This window comes from Rhinoraja longicauda, chromosome 21 (assembly GCF_053455715.1).
Source record: "Rhinoraja longicauda isolate Sanriku21f chromosome 21, sRhiLon1.1, whole genome shotgun sequence".
NCBI lineage: Eukaryota > Metazoa > Chordata > Chondrichthyes > Rajiformes > Arhynchobatidae > Rhinoraja > Rhinoraja longicauda.
Window position 1 is genome coordinate 24814473 of NC_135973.1, and position 22008 is coordinate 24836480.

Consider the following 22008-nt stretch of genomic DNA (forward strand, 5'->3'; position numbering starts at 1 on the left):
TGAGATTTTGTAAATATAAACCAGCTGCAGCACATTAAATGCAACGACACGGCAAAAATATCATACATTATCAGCCTGATCCAAAACGTCATCTATCCATGGCCTCCAGAGATGTTGCCTGACCAGTGCTGGATTGACATAGTAGCAAAAGTAGCATTTGCTACGGGCCCCGCACTTTTGAGGGCCCCGCACAAAATGTTTGCAAGTTAAATGCTTGAAATCGGCATCCCACTGAGGGGCGTTGTGTTGGGCGCGCTGCTCCCCAACTGCCGCGGTTTGAATGTGTTGGCGGGGCTGTGTGGACCAATGGGCAGCCGGCCCATCACCGCCCAACCGCCAACCCCGAGACACAGACTCTCACCCCCCACACACACCCAGAGGGACAGAGACTGGCACAGGCAGTGACACAGAGGTGAGAGACCGGGGTAGACTGTGGGGTGCAGAGAGTCAGTTTTGCTGGGTGTGTGTGGGGGGGTGAGGGTCAGTGTTGCCGGGTGTGTGTGGGGGGTGATGGTCAGTGTTGCCAGGTGTGGGGTTGAGGGTCAGTGTTGCTGGGGTATGAGGGGATTGGGGGTGAGGATCGGTTGCCGGGTGAGATGGGGTGGTCGATTTGCTCTTCTTGCTTGCTTAGGTGTTGTTGATACTTTATTTCTTTTACGTGGTAGTTCTTGTACAAATAAAGTTTATTTTAATATATTCTGTGTTACATCAGCTCGGCACATGAAAACACGACACATACCTTTTTATTTCTTGACGTTCGCATGTTTATTTACATAAACCATTTATTTTTAAATGCATATTTTATTGATTTTTTTTTCCATTGCAGACAGCAATGTGCAAAAGAGCCAGAGATATTAGATGTCATTATGTTTCTGATAGTGCAAAACGTAAAGTGAAGGAAGTAAAAGAAAGAAGAGACCAACTTGTGATATCAAAAACACGTAAATTGACAGAATATTTGAATGTTCATGGTGATGGTACATTCACTAAATTTGGTTGGAAAATGTGCTGCTGAATGTTGTCAAGAAGCATTCATTTTCTTTGACTTTAGGCATATTTTGCCTGTACGCATATTTTTCTGCTTCTACTTATCGGTGGGATCTCCTTTCTGCTGCATTATCTGATGGTGGTGCTCATTCGCCCATTGTGAAAAGAATGTCAGATACCAGGTGGTCAGCTCATGCAGATGCAATAAAAGCACTTTTACATAGCTTTTTTGCAACAAAACAAGATTGGATAACATTTCAAATAACAATGATCAGAAGGCAGAGTGTCGACAACAGGCTCGTGGACTACTTTCAACCATGATGAAGTTGGAAACTGGAATAATGGTCATATTGTGGGATCAAGTATTACAGCGTTTTCAAATGGCCAGTGTTTCTTTGCCATCTTCTGGCCAAGACTTGAACACAGCTTGTGCACTCTATGAATCCTTGCATGGATATATTCAAGCTATGTGGTCTACTTTTTCAGACATTGAGCAAAAAGCCAAGGATCTGACTGAGTGTGAAGATTATCAACAACAAACTCGAAGAGAACACAAGCAAAATCCCGTGTATGATGATTTCAATAGTTCCAGCACTCTTGGTCCACTTGTTGAATCTCGAACGCCTTCTCAGAAGTTTAAAAGCCAAACATTTCTTGCCATTATTGATAGCTTGGTTTCTGCCCTGTCAAAACGCCAGAAAGCTTGTCAAAAGGTGAATGGTGTATTTGGATTCCTTCATCAGTTACAATCGTTTACACCTGAAGAGATTGTAAAGAGGTCATCAAATCTTATCATATCATATCTGGAAGAAAGTCTTGGTGAAGAATTTGTGCAGTTTACTGAACTGTTAAAAGCTGATCTTGCTTCTCACATTGGTGCCGAACAAGACCTTGTAGAGTTACAGTTGTACTGTTTGATAACTAACAATTCTTTGGAGTCTTATTTTCCAAAAGTAGAAAATGCCTTGTGCATCTATTTGTCACTCATGGTTACCAACTGCAGTGGAGAACGCTCATTTTCAAAAGGATTAAAAATGAACTCAGGAGCACCATGGGTCAAAACAGATTGAACAATCTCACTCTAATGAGCATTGAACATGAACTTCTGCGTGAAATAGACATTTCCAATATCACCAACAAATTTGCTCATGCTAAATCTAGAAAATGTGACTTTTAAATTGTTTTGTTACTTTTGACATTTGAAATTGAAAAAGTAAATAATTTATGTTTTAATATTTATGTGTATTTTTTTTCAATTTAAGGCTCCTTTATAACATATGCTACGGGCCCCGCACTAGCCCTGTGCCTGACCCGCAGATTTACCTCAGCACATTTGTTTTATTTGTAAACCAACATTTTGTGTTTCTGAGGAACAAGGATAGGTGAAGTATGCGGTCGGGACCCTTCTTCGGGTTGATAATGTATTATGATAATATATTTTTTGTCATGTTGCATTTAACGTGCATGTAAAGCTGCAGCTATACACAAAGCGCTGAAGTAACTCAGCGGGTCAGGCAGTGTCTGGAGAAAAAGACTAGGTGAAGTTTTTGGGCTGCAAGAAGGATCCTTCTTTGAGCTGATAATGTATTTGTTGTATTTTTGTTGTGTCAACGTGCATGTAAAGCTGCAGATGGACACACAGTGCTGGAGTAACTCGGCGGGTCAGGCAGTACTTCGGGATGAAACCAAAAGGTGATACTTCAGGGTAGGAACCCTTCTCCAGACATACTTTAGTGTAGCTTTCTCTCGCCCTCCCTGTCTTGGTGTTGTTGCTGCTGTCATCGTCGTCGAAGGGGGTGGAGGCAGCGTGAGGCGAGGCGGCGCCGCCACCGCCGCCATGTTGTCGTCAGGCGGACTGCAGCTGCAGCAGCAGCAGCAGCTCGAGCCGCGCCTCCTCCTCCTCCCCACCGCCGCCGCTGCCCGCGCGACCTCACAGGAAAACGCCCAGAAGCTTCTAGGCGGACGGGTGGTCGGATGGCTGGTTGCGGGATCCCCCGAGCAGGTAGGAGAATGATGAGGACGAGGGGGGGTGGTGGTGGTAGCGGCTTCACCAAGGGGGAAGGGAAAGCAGGGGGAGCAGCAATATGAACAACACCCCCACTCCCCTCCCCTCCATGTTCACCTATGCAGAGAGAGAGTTTAAAGCCAGCCGGGGGCTGCCCTCGGGCCTCCGCCGACTAGGCCCGCCCTCGTATTAATGTGTGTGTGTATATATGTATATTACTTCTGCACTAATTACTAACAGCGTCCTGCGGTTAAAGAGGAGAGGGAGGAAACTTTACACGTTACAGGCTAGTTGGACGATGGCTGTGCCCCGGCTCTGGACGTCCCAGAAGCCGGCTGCCTCCCTCCCCTCTCCATCCAGCCTGTTCCCTCCCTCCCTCCCCATCCAGCCTGTTCCCTCCCTCCCCATCCAGCCTGTTCCCTCCCTCCCCATCCAGCCTGTTCCCTCCCCATTCAGCCCCATCCATCCATCCATCCAATTCCCTCCCCATCCAGACAGGCCACGGCTGCAAGCTGTCAACCTGGCTTTTAAATTATTTAAATAGTAGTTATTGCTGCCTAATCAACACAAGTTTAAGGTCTCTGCTTAACACACCCTGCATCCTGCCTCACTTGCCTCTATGCAATTTGGGTTCTGTTTTTTTTGTAAAAGAAAATACCAGTAAGTTTGTATTATATAAGTATTTTAAGATGTTACTCCCTGGAAGGAAGTTCATTTTAGCAACCAGGTCATGTACTAGATGTAAGTTCATTTTACCTTCATCAGGGACCTGGTGTGGTTTTAAGTTTCAGGTGTTTCTGTAAGCACATCTCTTTTTCTCTCCTCTTTATTAAATGTAACAGAGGGCATGTCCAATCTGACTCATCACAAAGGATTTATGATTTTCACTGGAAAATGCATGATGTTGGGGGAATTTTGATCCTGATATTCCTGGAATCTGAAAGGAAATGTGCCCTATTTTGTCACGTTGTTGGAAGTGTCTATAATTGAGTATTTGCTTTGGGGAGGAGAGGGCAAGTTGTAGGAGTCAAGCAGGAAAAGCATATTTAATATTAGGTGTTTTGAAGTGTGGATAAAATGGCTGAGACATTGCATTATATTTAGCATATTGGGAATGAGTAAAATAATTAAGACCTAGTTATAATCTCACTGCATTTTAGCTGCTGAAGTACTTTTGAAATATAGTCACTATGATGTAGAAATAAATTAATTTTAAATTACGTATTTAAATCTTATATTTTGCCACACTTTTTGATAATGGGTCAACTAATATAAGTCACCCCTAGAGTAATGATGCAGATTTCTAAATAACACCTACTGACAAAGCTGTGGTTAATCATAACATTTGTGACGTGGTGGACAACCCAGATTCTAAGAACTAATTGGCAAAGAACTAGTTATGAATCTAATTATTTATTTTTCTTTTGACTAAGTTTACAATTATTTTCTAATTCTGTCCCACAAACTGTAATTAAGGGATGTTTCTCAGTGTTCAGTTTCTGTCCAGAACACTCCAGCATAGATTGTTGCATTTGTATTGTTAAGTTTGAATTGGTTGAATTTTTCATGGAAAGTGCAGTGCTACTGATGCTTGCAGAATAAGAATGTTGTTTCTAATTGCATTGGAAGTATTTATTGATGTAGGTTATATAGTTTTAATGTGGAAGGAATTGCAGAGGCTGGTTTACACTGAAGATAGACACAAAATGAGGGAGTAACTTGGCAGGTCAGGCAGCATCTCGAGAAAAGGAATAGGTGATGTTTTGGGTCGAGTTTTAATTTGAGTAATATGTTCAGATTATTTTTTTCAAGAAACTTTTAATTTCAAGAAATGAAATGATTTCAGTGTGCATTTGAACTGCATGATAGAAGCTATTTTATTTTCTGGACACCTGACCTATAAGCATATGTGCTGTGGATGGAAAAAAAAATCTCGTTCTTTGGAACTTAGTATTTGCTGTGTATTGTTTTGTTTGACATTATATGTCCATTCATGACTTTTATAAAATAGCATGTGGCTGTTAATGCTGACTATTACTAAGGTTTATTTTTCTTGAAAATGAAGTGTTTCCAAACAGTTCATTTTACCTATAAATTAACCTTTGTGGACACAGTATGACTGGACAACGGATGCTGACCTTGTTGGTGACGCAATCATCCTGGAAATAAATAATAAGAAAATATTCAAATTTTAGAACTGCTGCAAAACTGAAGAATGTTACATTTAGAACTCATTTTAGATGAGCTGGCCCCAGGTCATTTTGGAGGAGGAACAATCATTGGGCTGGTAGATTCAACTTCTTTCGGTGGCACTTTTAACAAGGCAGTATTCCTTTGCTTTATTGAACCCTTGTTCAAGACTAGATCAGTCATCAAACTCTGGATAAAAGATTCAAACACACAATTTCTGTGGCCATTAAAAGGATACTGACAACTACTACTTGCATTTCTTTTTAATGTTGCAAAATGTGTCTAGCCATTTAACAAGCACAGTATCAATAAAAACATTTTTGTCACCGAGACACAAAGGACGAATAAAGAGAGTCAAGAATGTCTAATTGTAATATGTGCCGAATTGGAACAATGAAATTCTTACTTGCAGCAGCACAACAGGTTTGTAAACACAGTACTCCAAAGACAACATAAACAAAAAGAAATCAATACATCAAAAACAAATCAAAGTCCCAAGTGCACTCAAGACAGTTTTTAGTTCAAAGCTTAGTTTGGAGTTTAGGTTTGATTTTTTTTTAAAGAGGGTGCTGAAGGAGCATCATAACAAAGGAGTGAAAGTTAGATCATGCAGCGGAGTGGTTTAAAATGGGATAGCTAACTAGGTGGAATGATTGAAATGAAGTACACACAAGGTCAGAATTGAAGGAGTACAGAGATGTTATGTGCTTGTGTAACTGGAGGAGGTCACAGTGATGGTGGGTAAGGCAAAGCAGCGCCTTTACCACCTTAGACAGCTGAGGAAATTCAGAGTGTCTCTGAGGATCCTCCATTGCTTCTACTCTGGGGCTGTAGAGAGCATCCTGTCTGGCAACATTACAGTCTGGTTTGGGAACAGCTCTGCCCAGGACAGGATGGCCCTGCAGAGAGTAGTGCGATCGGCAGAACGCACCATGGGAACTACACTCGCCCCCCCTGCAGGACCTATACATCAGGAGGTGCAGATCCAGAGCAAGCAAGATTATGAGGGACCCCTGCCACCCCAGCAACGGACTGTTCCAGATGCTACGGTCAGGCAAGCGCTTCCGCTGTCACGCAGTGAAAACGGAGGATGAGACGGAGTTTCTTCCCACAGGCCATCAGGACTGTTAACCTTTATAATTCCAGGGACTAAATTTTGTCTTCTCTGTATTAACTTTATTTATATGCTGTAACTGTAATTATTTTTTGTGCACAATCCGCAGGTATTGCCACTTTCATTTCACTGCACATCGTGTATGTGCATGTGACAAATAAACTTGACTTGACTTGGGAGGGCTGAGACTATGGAGCAACCTAAAAACATGGTCAAGGAATTTATGGGTGTTGAGTAAATGAGACTTTGAGTGAGTTTGTTTGTTTAGTTTAGTTTACAGATACAGCGCGGAACAGGCCCTTCACCCCACCCCGGGTCTGCGCCGAGCAGCGATTCACGCACATTAACACTATCCCACACACTCTAGGGACAATTTACACATGCAATAAGCCAATTAACCTATTGGAGTGTGGGAGGAAACTGAATATCTCAGAGAAATCCCACGCGGTCACGGGGAGAACGTACAAACTCTGTACGTACAGCACGCATAGTCGGGATTGAACCCGGGTCTCCGGCGCTGCAAGCGCTGTACCGCAGCAACTCTGTCGCTGCGCCACCGTTCCGCCCTAACAAAATGTGGTGAACACAAACTGTTGGATTAACTCTGGAGAGAAGGAATGGGTGATGTTTCAGGTCAAGACCTGTCCGATATATATATAGACCCCTCCCCAGATACTTTACCCTGCAACCGCAAGAGATGTAACACCTGTCTCTATACTTCCCTCGACTCTGTCCAAGGACCTGGACAGTCCTTTCAGTTGAGGCAGAGATTCACTTGCACCTTCTCCAACCTCACCTACTGCATCTGCTGTTCTAGGTGTGGACTCCGACATATCGGCAAGACCAAGCGCAGACTTGGCGATCGTTTCGCTGAACACCTTCATTCTGTCTGATCTATTAGGCCTATGTGATCTCCCGGTCGCTAAACACTTTAACTCCCATTCCCATACTGACATTTTTGTCCTGAACCGCCTCCACTGTCAGAGTGAGGCCAAATGCAAATTGGAGGAGCAGCACCTCATATTTTGCTCGGGTAGCTTACAACCCAGTGGTATGAATTTCGATTTCTCTAACTTCAAGTAACCCTTGCTTTCCTTTTCCCTCTTCCTCTGTCCCTTCCCCACCCTAGTTCTCTGACAAGTTTCACTGTCCTCTTGCTTAATTTTACTGTTTGTGTGCCTCATTCTCATCTTCCCCTCAGCCAACAATGCACCATTCTACATTTCCTTGCTCATCGACTGCTTTGATCTGTTGTTTTCACACCTTCCATTTTCTTTGAAACTCTTCCATATCTCTAGTTTCCCTCTCCTCTGGCTCTCAGTCTGAAAAAGGGCCTCGACCATTCCTTCTCTCCAGGCATGCTTGTCCCGTTGAGTTACTCCAGCATTTTGTGTCTACCTTTGGTGTAAACCAGCAAGTGCAGTTCCTCCCCACACAGCTTATTGGTGGTACAAATTGGGGGACTAACAAGAAATATTTGAATACTCTTGGAATAAATGAGACGTGTATGATAATTCCAGCAGCAGATAAGTTGAGACAAGACAAAAGTGATGATATTGCGTCCTGAATGACCCCTACAAGCTACACTATTCTGGGCAGCAAGGGACAGGCATTTAATGCTGGCCATTCTGGTGATGATTACATCTGAAAAATGGACACATATAAAATTAAAAAAAATTAAAGTTAAATTTTTAAAAAACAGGCTCAAGTGTGCTTCTTCCTAGGGTCACTGTTACAGAAGTTAGATCAGCCTTCCTGAGGGTGAACCCACAGAAGGCTACTGGCCCAGACTGTTAAAGTTTATGTCTTAAAACAGACAACAAAAACAGTTAAAGGTAAACCAAGCAAAGCTTTAATTATCGTCAGACAGGAGTGGGGAGACCAGTGCTAAGGGTGTGTGACCATACTCAGCACTCCCCGACCTTCCACTCAAAGAAAACGCATTTTCGCAGTATTTTTACACAGAATTTGCAGCAAGAATGTTTAACACAACATTTCCTTCAAATCAATCACATTGTATTGGAACACAATATACTCGTCACCCTACAGTCATAAAATATTCCACACAATAAGTCATTAGTCGAAGGTAAGGATCCTTATCATATCAAAGAACGTCTTGTTTACACACTCCCACAAGTAGTCAACAGTTAACCACATCCTAATCTTAGTGAGAGCATTGTCCATCGTCTTTCCCAGACATTCTTCCCAGGCATAACAGGATATAGTGTCGAAGCTGGCATTGAAGCTTTAGGAATCACATAGTTACATCCTGCCTGGTGCAATTTTGCAAACATCAGCTATTCAGGACCCAAAGTTCAGGCTGATCCTGTTCATTCATTCTACCATTTTATTATTTCTGTGGTTTCCAAGGATTGTTATTTTCAGCTACCAGACACATCCTTATGAGCAATTAGCATTCCTCCACTTTCAACAATATAAAAGCCCCAATAGCATACAAGCAGGTTTGCAGGCAATGGCCAAGCATCCCATCATGCAAAGTTAATAGCCATTAACTCTTTCAAGACGGAGTCCTTAGAAGCTGTGTGAAATAAACAGCGGGAGTATTCCCGGACAAATTTAATCTCTCCCTACTCCGTTCTGACGTACTCATCTGCTTTAAAAGACCACTATCCTCCCGGTGCCGAAGAAAAATGATGATATTGCCTTGCCTAATCTCGTGCCTTACCATCCAGTGGCTTTGACATTCATCATCATGAAATGCTTTGAGAGACTAGTTATGGAATGCATTAAATTCAGTCCACCAGGCAGCCTTAACCCACTGCAGTTTTCCTATCACCATATCAGGTCCATGCCTGGTGCTCAACACTGGTGCTCCTCATGGATGCATTCTCAGCCCTCTTCTTTACTCCTTGTATACCCACGACTGTGCAGCTAAGTACAAATCCAATTCAATCTACAAATTTGTGGATGACACTGCCGTTGTGGGCCGGATATCAAATAATGACGAGATGGAGTACAGGAAGGAGATTGAGAACCTCAAGTCAAGTCAAGTTTATTATTTATCACATACACAATGTGCAGTGAAATGAAAGTGGCAATGCCTGCGGATTGTGCAAAAAAAAATAATTACAATTACAGCATATAAATTAAAATTAATACAGAAAAGAAAATGTAGTCCCTGGAGTTATAATAGTTAACAGTCCTGATGACCTGTGAGAAGAAACTCCGTCTCATCCTCTCCGTTTTTACAGCATGACAGCGGAGTCATTTGCCTGACCATAGCAGCTGGAACAGTCCTTGCTGGGGTGGTAGGGGTGTGTGAAGACAACAACCTTTCTTCAATGTCAGCAAGACAAAGGAGATAGTGATCGACTTCAGGAAGCAAAGTGGTACACATACGTCAGTATGCATTGATAGTGTCAAAGTAGAGATGGTTGAAAGTTCCAAATTCCTAGGAGTAAATATCACCAGCAACGTGTCCTGGACCAGCCATATTGAAGCAATGGCCAAGAAAGCACACCAGCGCCTGCACTTCCTGAGAAAGCTTCGTCATGTCCCCAATAACTCAACAACCTCTACAGATGCTCCATAGAAAGCATTTTATAGGAATGCATCACCGCATGGTTTGGGAACAGCTCCATCCAAGACTGCAAGAAATTGCAGACTTTTGTGGACACAGCCCAGACCATTGCACAAACCAACCACCCTTTCATTAACTCCATTTACTCTTCACGCTGCCACGGCAAGTCCATCAGCATAATCAAAGATGAGTCTCAACCCGGTCACTCCCTCTTCTCCCCTCTCCCAACAGGCAAGAGAAATAGAAATGTGAAAACGCACACCTCCAGATTCAGAGACGTTTTCTTTCCAGCTGTTATCAGGCAACTGAATCAATCTGTCAACAACTAGAGAGCGGCCCTGAGCTACAATCTACCTCAGTGGAGAACCTCGGACTATCTTTAATCGGACTTTACTGGACTTTATTTTGAACTAAACATTATTTCCTTTATCATATATAACTGTACACTGTGGGTGGCTCAATTGTAATCATGTATAGTCTTTCTGCCTACTTGTTGGCACACAACAAAAGCTTTCACTACAGTACACATGACAGTAAACTAAACTAAAAGGAATGTTACTAAGATTGAATTAGTATTAGGCAGTGTTAGTAAGTGAGTAACGTGATGAAATGCAACTGAAGAATGGAACCAATGTTGGAGGAGGATGATATGATCAACTTTTGAAGGCTTCTGTTGATCAAGGAGTGGGTGGAGGGATGATTTACCCTGTTACAGTAACAAATTATAGTAAAAATCATTTTAATTATAAATTCTGATTTGAGGAATTGGCATGTTGAAATGCAGAGAACCTGGGCATGGATGTGGAAGGGCACAGTGAGTTCAGAGACTGAATGAGCAAACCAATGCTGGAGGTGAGTGGTGGCTGGTTAGAGTTATGATGATAGATTTTGTTTTGTAGGTAGGGGTGATGGCTAATTTGAAAGAAGGCAAATCGCCACCTTCTTCTCTGGGGCAATTAGGAATAGGCAATTTAATGCTGGCTCCAGTTAGCAAAACCTACATCCCTTGAATGAATTAAAACAAAATACATCAGACAGCTTTTAACCCAGAACTTTCATCCTAGATACTTGTGCTTTAACTGTTGTCCAAATTAAGTTACTGCACAAACATAATGATAAAATGTATTTGTTATCCTTAAAAGTGGATAGGAACATGTATTGAGGTTAAAGTGTTATTTCTTCATAAGATAACTTTTAATTTATTTAGTAGTAATTGACAACTGATCATTTGAATCTTTTTTTCATTAATAAAAAACAGGAAGTGTTGGAAACAATTAGCAAATTAGCATCTATAGTTGAAGAAACTAGGTTAATATCTCAGGAAAACAGAAAACATTTTAATTTTAAGTTGCTATTAGGGTGGGATAAGGGGAATATTTCTGATCAGGGTAAGCTATTAATATTAATGCAGTTATCTAGTAGTAAAACTAATAACTGCAGCTAAAGTGAGAATGCAATAAAATAAAAACTATAAAATGAGTACAGTTAGGGACTAAACAATGCAGCATAAATTCAATGAAATGCAGCTTTGTTTTTCTCCCTTTGTTTATCATGTTTACTCCTTTGTTTTTAGTCTCAGAAAATCCATGCTTTTCAGGTCAGAGATATGAATGAAGTCAGTAATAATTCAGTCTTATTGCAGAATTAACAAGTAGTCTCACTTTCCCAATGCAATCCAGCAATTGCAAGATAATTTGATGCATTGTCTTATGCTATATCAATTTATCTCTCTGAGATGCCCTGGTATTCTGCAATTTCATCCACACCACTACACACTGTGGTATACAATTGTTTATTAAATGTTTCCACAGTTTCAGCCTTCACGCTTGGAAAGTTTATTCCACACCTAGATCATTTGGTGTGAAGTAGAATTTGACATCAGCAATTCTAAAATTACTTTCACTTTGAGCCTGTCACTTAATTCTACTTACAGTTGAATTTAAGGAACTATTATGCATTATTTCTTATCCTTTAATTATTTTATAGCTTTAAAATACCATTGTGCCAGCTTTCCAAGTTCAAAAGTTAAAGTTTATTATGTTATATTTTGGGGTTAGATTAACATTAGTTAAACATTTTGGTATTCGGATTCCACTGAAGAGGCTGTTATTCTTTCATCTGTTTTCTTAATTATTATAACACTATTTATGGGAAATGCCAGTTGTCTATGTCTTTATCCCATTCTGTGGAACATGAGCATCAGTACTTTTAATCTAGTCTTTTTGATTCTACTGTGCGTATAGAATTTTGTGTTCATTGTAATGTTCTAACTTCCATTGAAGCAACATTCAGATTATTATATAAAATAGGAATGATGAGTTTAGGATTGATTTCATTCATTTTTGTACTTTTGCATTGGCACTCACAATGGAACAACTTGGAGGTGTTTCATGGATACTCTTATTAGAGTAACATTGTCTATTAAGTTTATTGTACAAAAATGGTACATTACAAGATGTCCAGCTTGTTAGCTATAGGCCAAAAACATCTGAAATTTAACTCTATAAAACTTTGACAAGTATTTATTAACAAATACAATATTTTAAAAGTTATATAGGTTTTTGAATAGTTAATTCTAATAATCTATTATGTTATGTCATGGCAGGTACATGCCAGGACTAATCTAAATTCCAAATGAAAAGTTAAAACTGCAGGTGCTGGAAATCTGGCACAAAAAATGGAAAATGCTAAAAAAGTAATTGGCAGTTCAGACAACATCTGTAAAATGAAACGGTAAACTTTTCTGATTGGAGATAAATGATTAAGATCAGATTGGTAACAGCACCTTATTAAAACATATTGGTGGGAATGTGGAATTCTTGCCTTGTTCTAATTAAAATAAAACAAAGGCCTGGCAGGACAATTGTAGCTTCTGAGTTTCACACTATGTATTGCGACTGTAGAGAGAATTTGTAGCTTTGTAATACTATTGGAGGGAACACCTTGAAGTGGTCTCATTATACATTAAAATACACTAGTTTTAATCATTTGTTATAAAAGTGCAGTACCAACATGTAATAGTCTGAAAAAATCTGACAACGCAGAGTCTTTGGAAAAGAGTATTTTGATAATATGTTGAAATACTCCATTTATAACTTAATCATCAGATTATTATCTGTTTTTGTACCTGGACTTTGTACCTCAGTGCAGTATATAAATCATTCCATTTTAAGTCATTGGTTCTCTTTTGCAGCGCAGCCACAGCTGCCAATAAACACAATTTGGTATCATACTGAAACCTCAAGTTAAATTATGTTTAAAAATGATTCAGCGTGAAATGCCTCCACAGGGAAGAGCAAGATATTTTTCAGCAATATCTGCACTGGCTTTTTGGAAGGATTATTTAAGGATGATCGGCATTATTTGTTTTTGAGCTCTGTTTGTCCTGATGTACATTTAATTTGAATATAAACTCCGGTGGCTATCTTTGTGAACAGTTGACTAGTTTCCAACATTTAAACACTTGGCTCGAGCTACTTTTGAAAAGTACTCTTTTTCATGATACTGGGAAAATATGGAGCTAAGGATAAGCTTAGCTTATCAAGAATGACTTTGTAAATTAAGTAAAGTGCCCCAATCAGAGAGTCATAGAGTGATACAGTGTTGAAACAGGCCCCTCAGCCCAACTTGCCCACACTGGCCAACATATCCCAGCTACACTAGTCCCACCGGCCAGCATTTGGTCCATAAGCCTCTAAACCTGTCCAATCCATGTGCCTGTCTAACTGCTTCTTAAATGTTGGGATAGTCCCTTCCTCAACTACCTCCTCTGGCATTTTGTTCCATACATCTTTTGTTCCATACATCTTCCATTCCCTTTGTGTGAAAAAGTTACCCCTCAGATTCCTATTAATTCTTTTCCCCTTTACCTTAAACCTGTGTCCTCTGGTCCTTAATTCATCTACTCTGGACAAGAGTGTGCATCTACCCATCTATTCCTCTCATGCTCTTATACACCTCTATAAGATCACCCCTCATCCTCCTGTGCTCCAAGAAACAGAATCCCAGCCAACACAACCGCTGCCTAAAGTTCAGACCCTCTAGTCCTGGCAACATCCTCGAAAATCTTCTCTGTACCCTTTCCAGCTTGACAACATCTTTCCTATAACTCAGTGTCCAGAACTGAACATAATACTCTAAATGTGCCCTCTCCAACATCTTATACAACTGCAACATGACCTCCCAACTTCTATACTCAATACTCTGGCTGATGGCCAATATGCCAAAAGCTTCTTTGACCACCCGATCTACCTGCGACTCCACCTTCATGGAACAATGCACCTGCACTCCTAGATCACTCTGCTCTCATACTACCCAGAGCCCTACCATTCACTGTGTAGGTCCTGCCCACGTTAGACTTCACAACACCTCACATTTTTCTGCACTAAATTCCATCAACCATTCCTCAGCCCACTTGGCCAATTGATTAAGATCCTGCTGCAATTTTTCACAACCATCTTCACTATCTGTAAAACCACCCACTTTGGTATCATCTGCAAACTTGCTAATCTTGCCGTGTATGTTCTCATCCAAATCATTGATATAGATGACAAACAGTAGCAGGCCCAGCACTGGACCCTGAGGCACACCATTAGATCCATTAGATATATTTAAATGTGGAAACATGGGAAGGGAGATTTCTGGCTATCTCTGTGTACAGTCGCAAGACAATTTTGATCAGTTGATTTGTTCATGTAATTATGCACTGTTATATTTGTCCAAATGTGTTGTGAACTTCACTGTGATCTGTAGAATTGAAGGGTATTGCAGTGGTTGAGTTTGGAAAGATGTGAGAAAGAATAGGGTGAATTCATTTTTGTAATGTTGATACCTTTGATACCTTTGTTTTTGAAAAACAAATTTTCGGTATACATTTTCTTAGTAAACTCTATACTGAAATGTGGCCAAGTAATATATCTATAATAATAGCATCATAGTATTTACCAATAAGAACATTTGAAATAGAAGCAAAAGTAGCCGTTCAAACATTCATATCTCTTCTTAGCTGATCTGCTGTATGAACTGTATTAACCCTTGATTCATTTAATATACAAGAAAAATCCATCATTCAGTTAACTGTCACATCGTCACAAAATTTGTTAAGCTCAAGGGTGCTGAAAAACTTTCATATGATAAAATCTTCATGGTCTTGCATGTAAAGACATTTAGATAGATATATGGATAGGAAAATAGACACAAAATGTTTGAGTAACTCAGTGGGTCAGGTAACATCTCTGGAGAAAAAGAATAGGTGACATTTTGGGTCGGAACCCTTCAGATAGGAAGGGTATGAGGACTATGGGCCAAATTCAGGAAAATGGGACTGCCTAGTAAACTATTTTGGTCGGTTTGGATAAGGTGGGCGGGAGGGCCTCTTTCTGTATTGTATAGGTCTATGTCTCTGGATCACAGAAAAGCTATATTTTATTGTAATTGATACAACAGGCTAAGGTTACAGTATCTCCTCTGCAACAAATAATACCAGATATTACAGCAGTGATTGAAGTTACTGTGCCACTGATTCTGGAAGTAGGCAACCACAATATACTTTTGGTCATAACACTGAATACATTTTCCACATATTAATCAATTTATGATATTGAAGCCTTGTGTACAATATAAATTATGATCTTAAAGTGAAGCAAGATTAAATGGATATCGGCATTTTTTAAAATTTTTATTTTGAAGTTCTATTTTAAATAATGAATTGAATACTTGGGAATCAAAGCAATATAGTTAATATTTGGAAATTTTACAATACAGATTAACGAGTTGCAAATATAACTTCAAACATTTGCAAATAAGTGCATTGAACTTTAATGTGACCTATTAACAGAATCAAGGGATTGGGAAGAAAGCAGGAATGGGGTACTGATTTTGGATGATCAGCCATGATCATATTGAATGGCAGTGCTGACTCGAAGGGCCGAATGGCCTATTCCTGTACTGATTTTCTGTTTCTATGTTTCTATTAATAGGCTCAAAAGTGTGGACAAAATGTGATTCAAGGGCAAATATTTGTAGGCAGGAAGTGTGAAAGATAAAGGATAAAATAATTTCATGATATCTCTTGCAATGTTGTGTGCAGAAGATTTGGTGTTTTCCTACTATTTTTTATTTGCACTTTGTCTTTTGTTTTTCTTTGTGCTTGGATGTTGGAACCGCTTTATTGTTTAATTTCTCCTGCTATACCATCATCTTCCAAGTCCTTTATTGTCTTTACTCATTCTCCATTTTGGAAAAATAACTATTCATTCAACCCACTTATCATCTTTATTCCTCTTTGGTCACCTGGTTTCTTGCCACTTCTCGTCTGTTATCTAATTTTTAAAGTTGATCTTGCTCAGCATTGATAGGCTGAATGCTGGTGGTGCTCTAGTTCACTATAATCATGGGTTTTCAGTATTATGTACATTTTCTTTGTCAGTTAACGAAAAACATGGAGCTCTTGGCTCCTTTCCATTTTTGTCAGCTTTTTAAAATTCTGCAGTGAAACATAGTACAGTGTGTATATACAGATGCTCCTCGACTTACGATGGGGTTACGTTCTGATAAACCCATTGTAAATCGAAAATATCGTAAGTCAACAATGCATTTTAATACATCTAACCTACCGAACATCATAGTCTAGCCTAGCCTAACTTAAACATGCTCAGAACACTTACATTAGCTTACAGTTGGACACAAAGTCTATTTTATAATAAATTGTTGAATATCTCATGTAATATATTGAATACAGTACTGTACTGAAAGTGAAATAATAGAGTATCTGTTGTTTACACTCATGATCGTGTGGCTGACTAGGTGCTGCAGCTCGCTGCCGTTGCTCAGCATCACGAGAGAGTATCGTACCGCATATCGCTAGCCCGGGAAAAGATCAAAATTCGAAGTACGGTTTCTACTGAATGTGTATCGCTTTTGCACCACCATGAAGTCGAAATATCGTAAGTCGAAGCATCATAAGTCGAGGAGCATCTGTGTATATATATATATCTCGTCAGCATGACATTTGAAAAAATATTGCACAACAAATATTTGTTGTGCAATACTTTTTCAAATATGCTGAAGAGAGAACATTGGATAATTGTGCAATTCTAAGCTGATGAGTTTTTGTGAGCTATTTCCATTTTCAAAATAGACGTTAGAATTTATAATGGAAACATTGGCAAATGTATGACACCAGGAAGTCTTTGTAAATAGGAAGTGAGTCCAGATGTGAATTTTCTTTTAATATGCCTGTCAAACTCCTGGCATTGCTCGTCAACTTAAAATCAAATGTCATAGTTGAGTAGAGTATGGATGATTGTGAAATTATATTAATGAGATCATGTGAGCTATTTATATCAACAAATGGATTTTAGAATTTATGATGGAAAATTTGGCAGATATATGACACCAGGAAATTTGTGTAAGTGTAAATTTACACATGTAATGTCCAGATGTAAATTTATGTTGTCTAAAACTCGTGTATTGCTAAACAAGTTAAAATCAGATCTAATTTAGACAGACACAGAATGCCGGAGTAACTCAGCGGTACAGGCAGCATCTCTGGAGAGAAGGGTCGAGACCCTTCTTCAGATCTAATTTAGTTCACTTCTGACTTTAAAAATGTAGTTCATTTCTGATTTTAAAATGATCAATTCTGATTCCTGATTCTAACTCCAATACCCACCTCTTTTATCATTACCAACCTCTGTTAAATTAGGGTGCCAGTGGTAAATGTAGATTTTGAACGGAACAGTTAAACATTAAATATTCAGTGGTCTCCCTCTTCCAGTGGGCTCTGGAAGAGCTGCTGTTTATTGTACCAGAAAAGTATTGTAGATGTGAAAATAAAATGTGTGGTAGAAATTGGATCTTTTTTATTGCTAAATAGCATTCCAGCTACAGAAACCCCCCCAAAAAAAACCCTACTTATTCAAGAGTGAATTTATTTACCAGTATTAAGCACTTTGTGATTTATAAAATATTATATTTATTCTACCATCAAAGTCCATTCTACTTTTAGAAGTGTGTTTTTGAACACTTGTTTTGAGTGGCATGACGCTTACTTAACACAGAATGTTTAAGGTTGGATTGTAACATAAACCATTTTGGAATTACGTCACAACTAGTGAAAACTAGTTTACTATTTTCGCATGAAGCTGCTTGTTCTGCAGTCTCTTTTAGTGGCTTTGTAAAACCAGAGTCTAGATCCTTTGTATGTCTGTCTGTGTACATTTTCTATAGTTGCTCTTTGGATTTAGTTTTTAATCTTTTGGATTCTTAATTATTATATTATGCCAGTTTACCCAGAGTAACTCCTTGTCAGATTGACGTGCAGCCACTAAAAAGTAATTGACTTGGTTCTTAACATTTGCAGAAAATAATAATTTAAAGAATGTTTATATTGAAGCTATTAACCACTACATTCAATTTTGTCCTTTCACACTAATCCCTTTTTCATGTTCGTCCACAATAATTGGGAATCTTTTCATTGATAGGAACAGTGCAAAACTCGCAGGTTACTGTTGATAAGATCCCAAATGTTGTGTAGCGCTTGAGATGGACCAAAAGGTGCAGCGTAATCTGTTTTCTGCATTTGGTCTCAGTTGGAAATTGAGGTAGCTTAGGGCTCTCCAGTTGCCTATTTCTCCCCTGCTAAATACAGGAAATTGTTCATTCACCCTAACAACCATACTGATCCTACTGCATGGAAGTTGCAGCAGTCACCCCTTGTTCATGTTTGCAAGGATTCTTGGTTCCCTTTCTTATCATGAGGAAGCCTCTTGGATTCCTCGGATAAATGCAGCATGGTGGTGCAGTGGCTTACAGCGCCGGAGACCCGGGTTTGATTCTTTTTGATTAGTGCAGGTGTCGGAGGTTGTGGGGAGAAGACAAGAGAATGGGGTTAGGAGGGAGGGATAGATCAGCCATAATTGAATGGCAGAGTGGACTTGATGGGCCGAATGACCTAATTCTGCTCCTATCATTTATGAACATGAATAAAGCAGCATTAGAACATAGCATATTCCGGGTTGTAGTTCATTTCCTATTGGATTGGAGTTGAGTATCATGTATGAGGAAATGATCTACAGGACTGTACTACCAAAGATAATAGAGCAGAGCAAGATAGATCACTCCACCCTAAAAACCGTAGTATGTCATGGCACCATTTTAGTAGGCAGAAACTTGCAGAAACATTTAAAAAGGAAAAATAGCAAAAATCTGTGAATTGATAGATGAGATATATTGTGCATTTTTATGGTATCATCACACATTCTGTTCCCCCACAACACTGATTACATTGTGAGAGGCATAGCGAAAGGCGGGTTTTGCTTACTAAAATGGCGGCCGTTCCGCTCCTTTGCGTACTACACTTCAGTATAGGCGATTTTGACGGAGTGGTTCATCTTGCTCCTCTAGTATCTTTGTGTACTACTACATACTGAAATAAACATGCAAAGTTAAATGTACTGGAACAATCTAGGCTTTTAAGATCATAGTCCTCTGTTTTAAAAAAAAAATTGCAATGTAACATACTTTTAGTTGTGGTTTATTTTAAAGATCTTTATAAGATAATTCTTGTTCTACGAGATTTTCGGTAATATATTCAGCATTCAGGGAAATCATTCACTTGTTGAATTAGTTCTCAATTTCTGCTCCATGGGAAATTAATAAGGGAGAATGGATCTTGTAAAGCACGATTTGGTTGGTTTTGCAACAGTTAATTGAGGATACCTGCTGAAGCTTTTTTTGTCTGCCTGAAAATGAAATGCATGCAAGTATTTGGACACTTTGGCATTTTTGTGTAGGAGCACTATTACACTTATTCAACATCACAGTAAATGAATCCATTAGTCAGTTAACCTAGTGAAGCTAGGGCGGCACGGTAGCGCAGCGGCAGAGTTGCTGCTTTACAGCGAATGCAGCGCCGGAGACTCAGGTTCGATCCTGACTACGGGTGCTGCACTGTAAGGAGTTTGTACGTTCTCCCCGTGACCTGCGTGGGTTTTCTCCGAGATCTTCGGTTTCCTCCCACACTCCAAAGACGTACAGGTATGTAGGTTAATTGGCTGGGTAAATGTAAAAAATTGTCCCTAGTGGGTGTAGGATAGTGTTAATGTACGGGGATCGCTGGGCGGCACGGACTTGGAGGGCCGAAAAGGCCTGTTTCCGGCTGTATATATATGATATGATATGATATGAAGCTAGCTTAACCTTGATCTCTGCTGTCAATGTAGAAATTCTACACTCTGAAGATGCCTTTTCCGCCTGCGTTATGGCTTCATATTTTATATTTTTCTGCATCCATTTAGTTTTTAGTGCATTACTTTAAATAAAATGCTAAAATAGGAAGATATCAATCAAGGAATCTTTTGTTCAGTTTTATATAAGTTAAAATCAATGGATAGTGGTCATTTCTCTGTTTAATGTGTGATTACTGGTTGTACAAAAGTATTTGAGTCGCACTACATAGTCAGGGAAGCAACACCAATGTTGTTATATATAACATATAACATATAACAACTACAGCATGGAAACAGGCCTGTCCGGCCCTACCAGTCCACGCCGACCATTCTCCCTGACCTAGTCTCATCTACCTGCACTCAGACCATAACCCTCCAATCCCCTCCTATCCATATACCTATCCAATTTACTCTTAAATAATAAAATCGAGCCAGCCTCCACCAATTCCACCGGAAGCCCATTCCATACAGCCACAACCCTCTGAGTAAAGAAGTTCCCCCTCATGTTACCCCTAAACCTTTGTCCCTCAATTCTGAAGCTATGTCCCCTTGTTGGAATCTTCCCCACTCTCAAAGGGAAAAGCCTACCCACGTCAACTCTGTCCGTCCCTCTCAAAATTTTAAAAACCTCTATCAAGTCCCCCCTCAACCTTCTACGCTCCAAAGAATAAAGACCCAACCTGTTCAACCTCTCTCTGTAGCCTAAGTGCTGAAACCCAGGCAACATTCTAGTAAATCTCCTCTGCACCCTCTCCATTTTGTCGACATCCTTCCTATAATTTGGTGACCAGAACTGCACACCATACTCCAGATTCGGCCTCACCAATGCCCTGTACAATTTCAACATTACATCCCAACTTCTATACTCGATGCTCTGATTTATAAAGGCAAGCATACCAAACGCCTTCTTCACCACCCTATCCACATGAGATTCCACCTTCAGGGAACAATGCACAGTTATTCCCAGATCCCTCTGTTCCACTGCATTCCTCAATTCCCTACCATTTACCCTGTACGTCCTATTTTGATTTGTCCTACCAAAATGCAGCACCTCACACTTATCAGCATTAAACTCCATCTGCCATCTTTCAGCCCACCCTTCCAAAAGGCCCAAGTCTCTCTGTAGACTTTGAAAATCTACCTCACTATCAACTACTCCACCTATCTTAGTATCATCTGCATATTTACTAATCCAATTTGCCACACCATCATCCAGATCATTAATGTAAATGGCAAACAACAGTGGACCCAACACAGATCCTTGGGGCACTCCACTAGACACTGGCCTCCAACCTGACATACAATTGTCAACCGTTACCCTCTGGTATCTCCCATTCAGCCATTGTTGAATCCATCTTGCAACCTCACTATTAATACCCAACGATTTAACCTTCTTAATCAACCTTCCATGTGGAACCTTGTCAAATGCCTTACTGAAGTCCATATAGACAACATCCACAGCCTTGCCCTTATCAATTTCCCTGGTAACCTCTTCAAAAAATTCAAGAAGATTAGTCAAACATGACCTTCCAGGCACAAATCCATGTTGACTGTTTCTAATCAGGCCTTGATTATCCAAATAATGATATATATTGTCCCTAAGTATCTTTTCCATTAATTTTCCCACCACAGACGTCAAACTAATAGGTCTATAATTGCTAGGTTTACTTTTAGAACCTTTTTTAAACAAAGGCACAACATGCGCAATGCGCCAATCTTCCGGCACCATCCCCGTTTCTAATGACGTTTGAAATATTTCCGTCATAGCCCCTGCTATTTCTGCACTAAGGAAGATGAATGGCCACTATGTGCTCCTAATTTCTCACTTTTTTGGGCAGGCAATTGATGTCTCCCTTGTTGAGACAGAACTTTAAAGGAGTAACCCCCATGAATAGTTAAGGAAAATTTACCCTTTGACATTTTGCTGCTGCTTATGTGATCA

The 22008-nt window shown here is 39.8% G+C and overlaps 1 protein-coding gene across 3 annotated transcripts in view; it reads left to right on the top strand.

Annotated features, from left to right (window-relative positions):
• Nucleotides 1–2513: 2513 nt before the first annotated feature.
• Nucleotides 2514–22008, top strand: part of epn2 (epsin 2) — a 53035-nt gene continuing 33540 nt past the window's right edge. For 2 of the 3 annotated variants that reach the window (XR_013548678.1, XM_078418144.1), the window contains exon 1: nucleotides 2514–2989. The gene's annotated coding sequence lies outside the window, so the exon portion shown is untranslated. Of the gene's footprint in view, nucleotides 2990–16641; nucleotides 16782–22008 lie in introns of all 3 variants that reach the window. The other variant, XM_078418145.1, reaches the window with a different exon arrangement.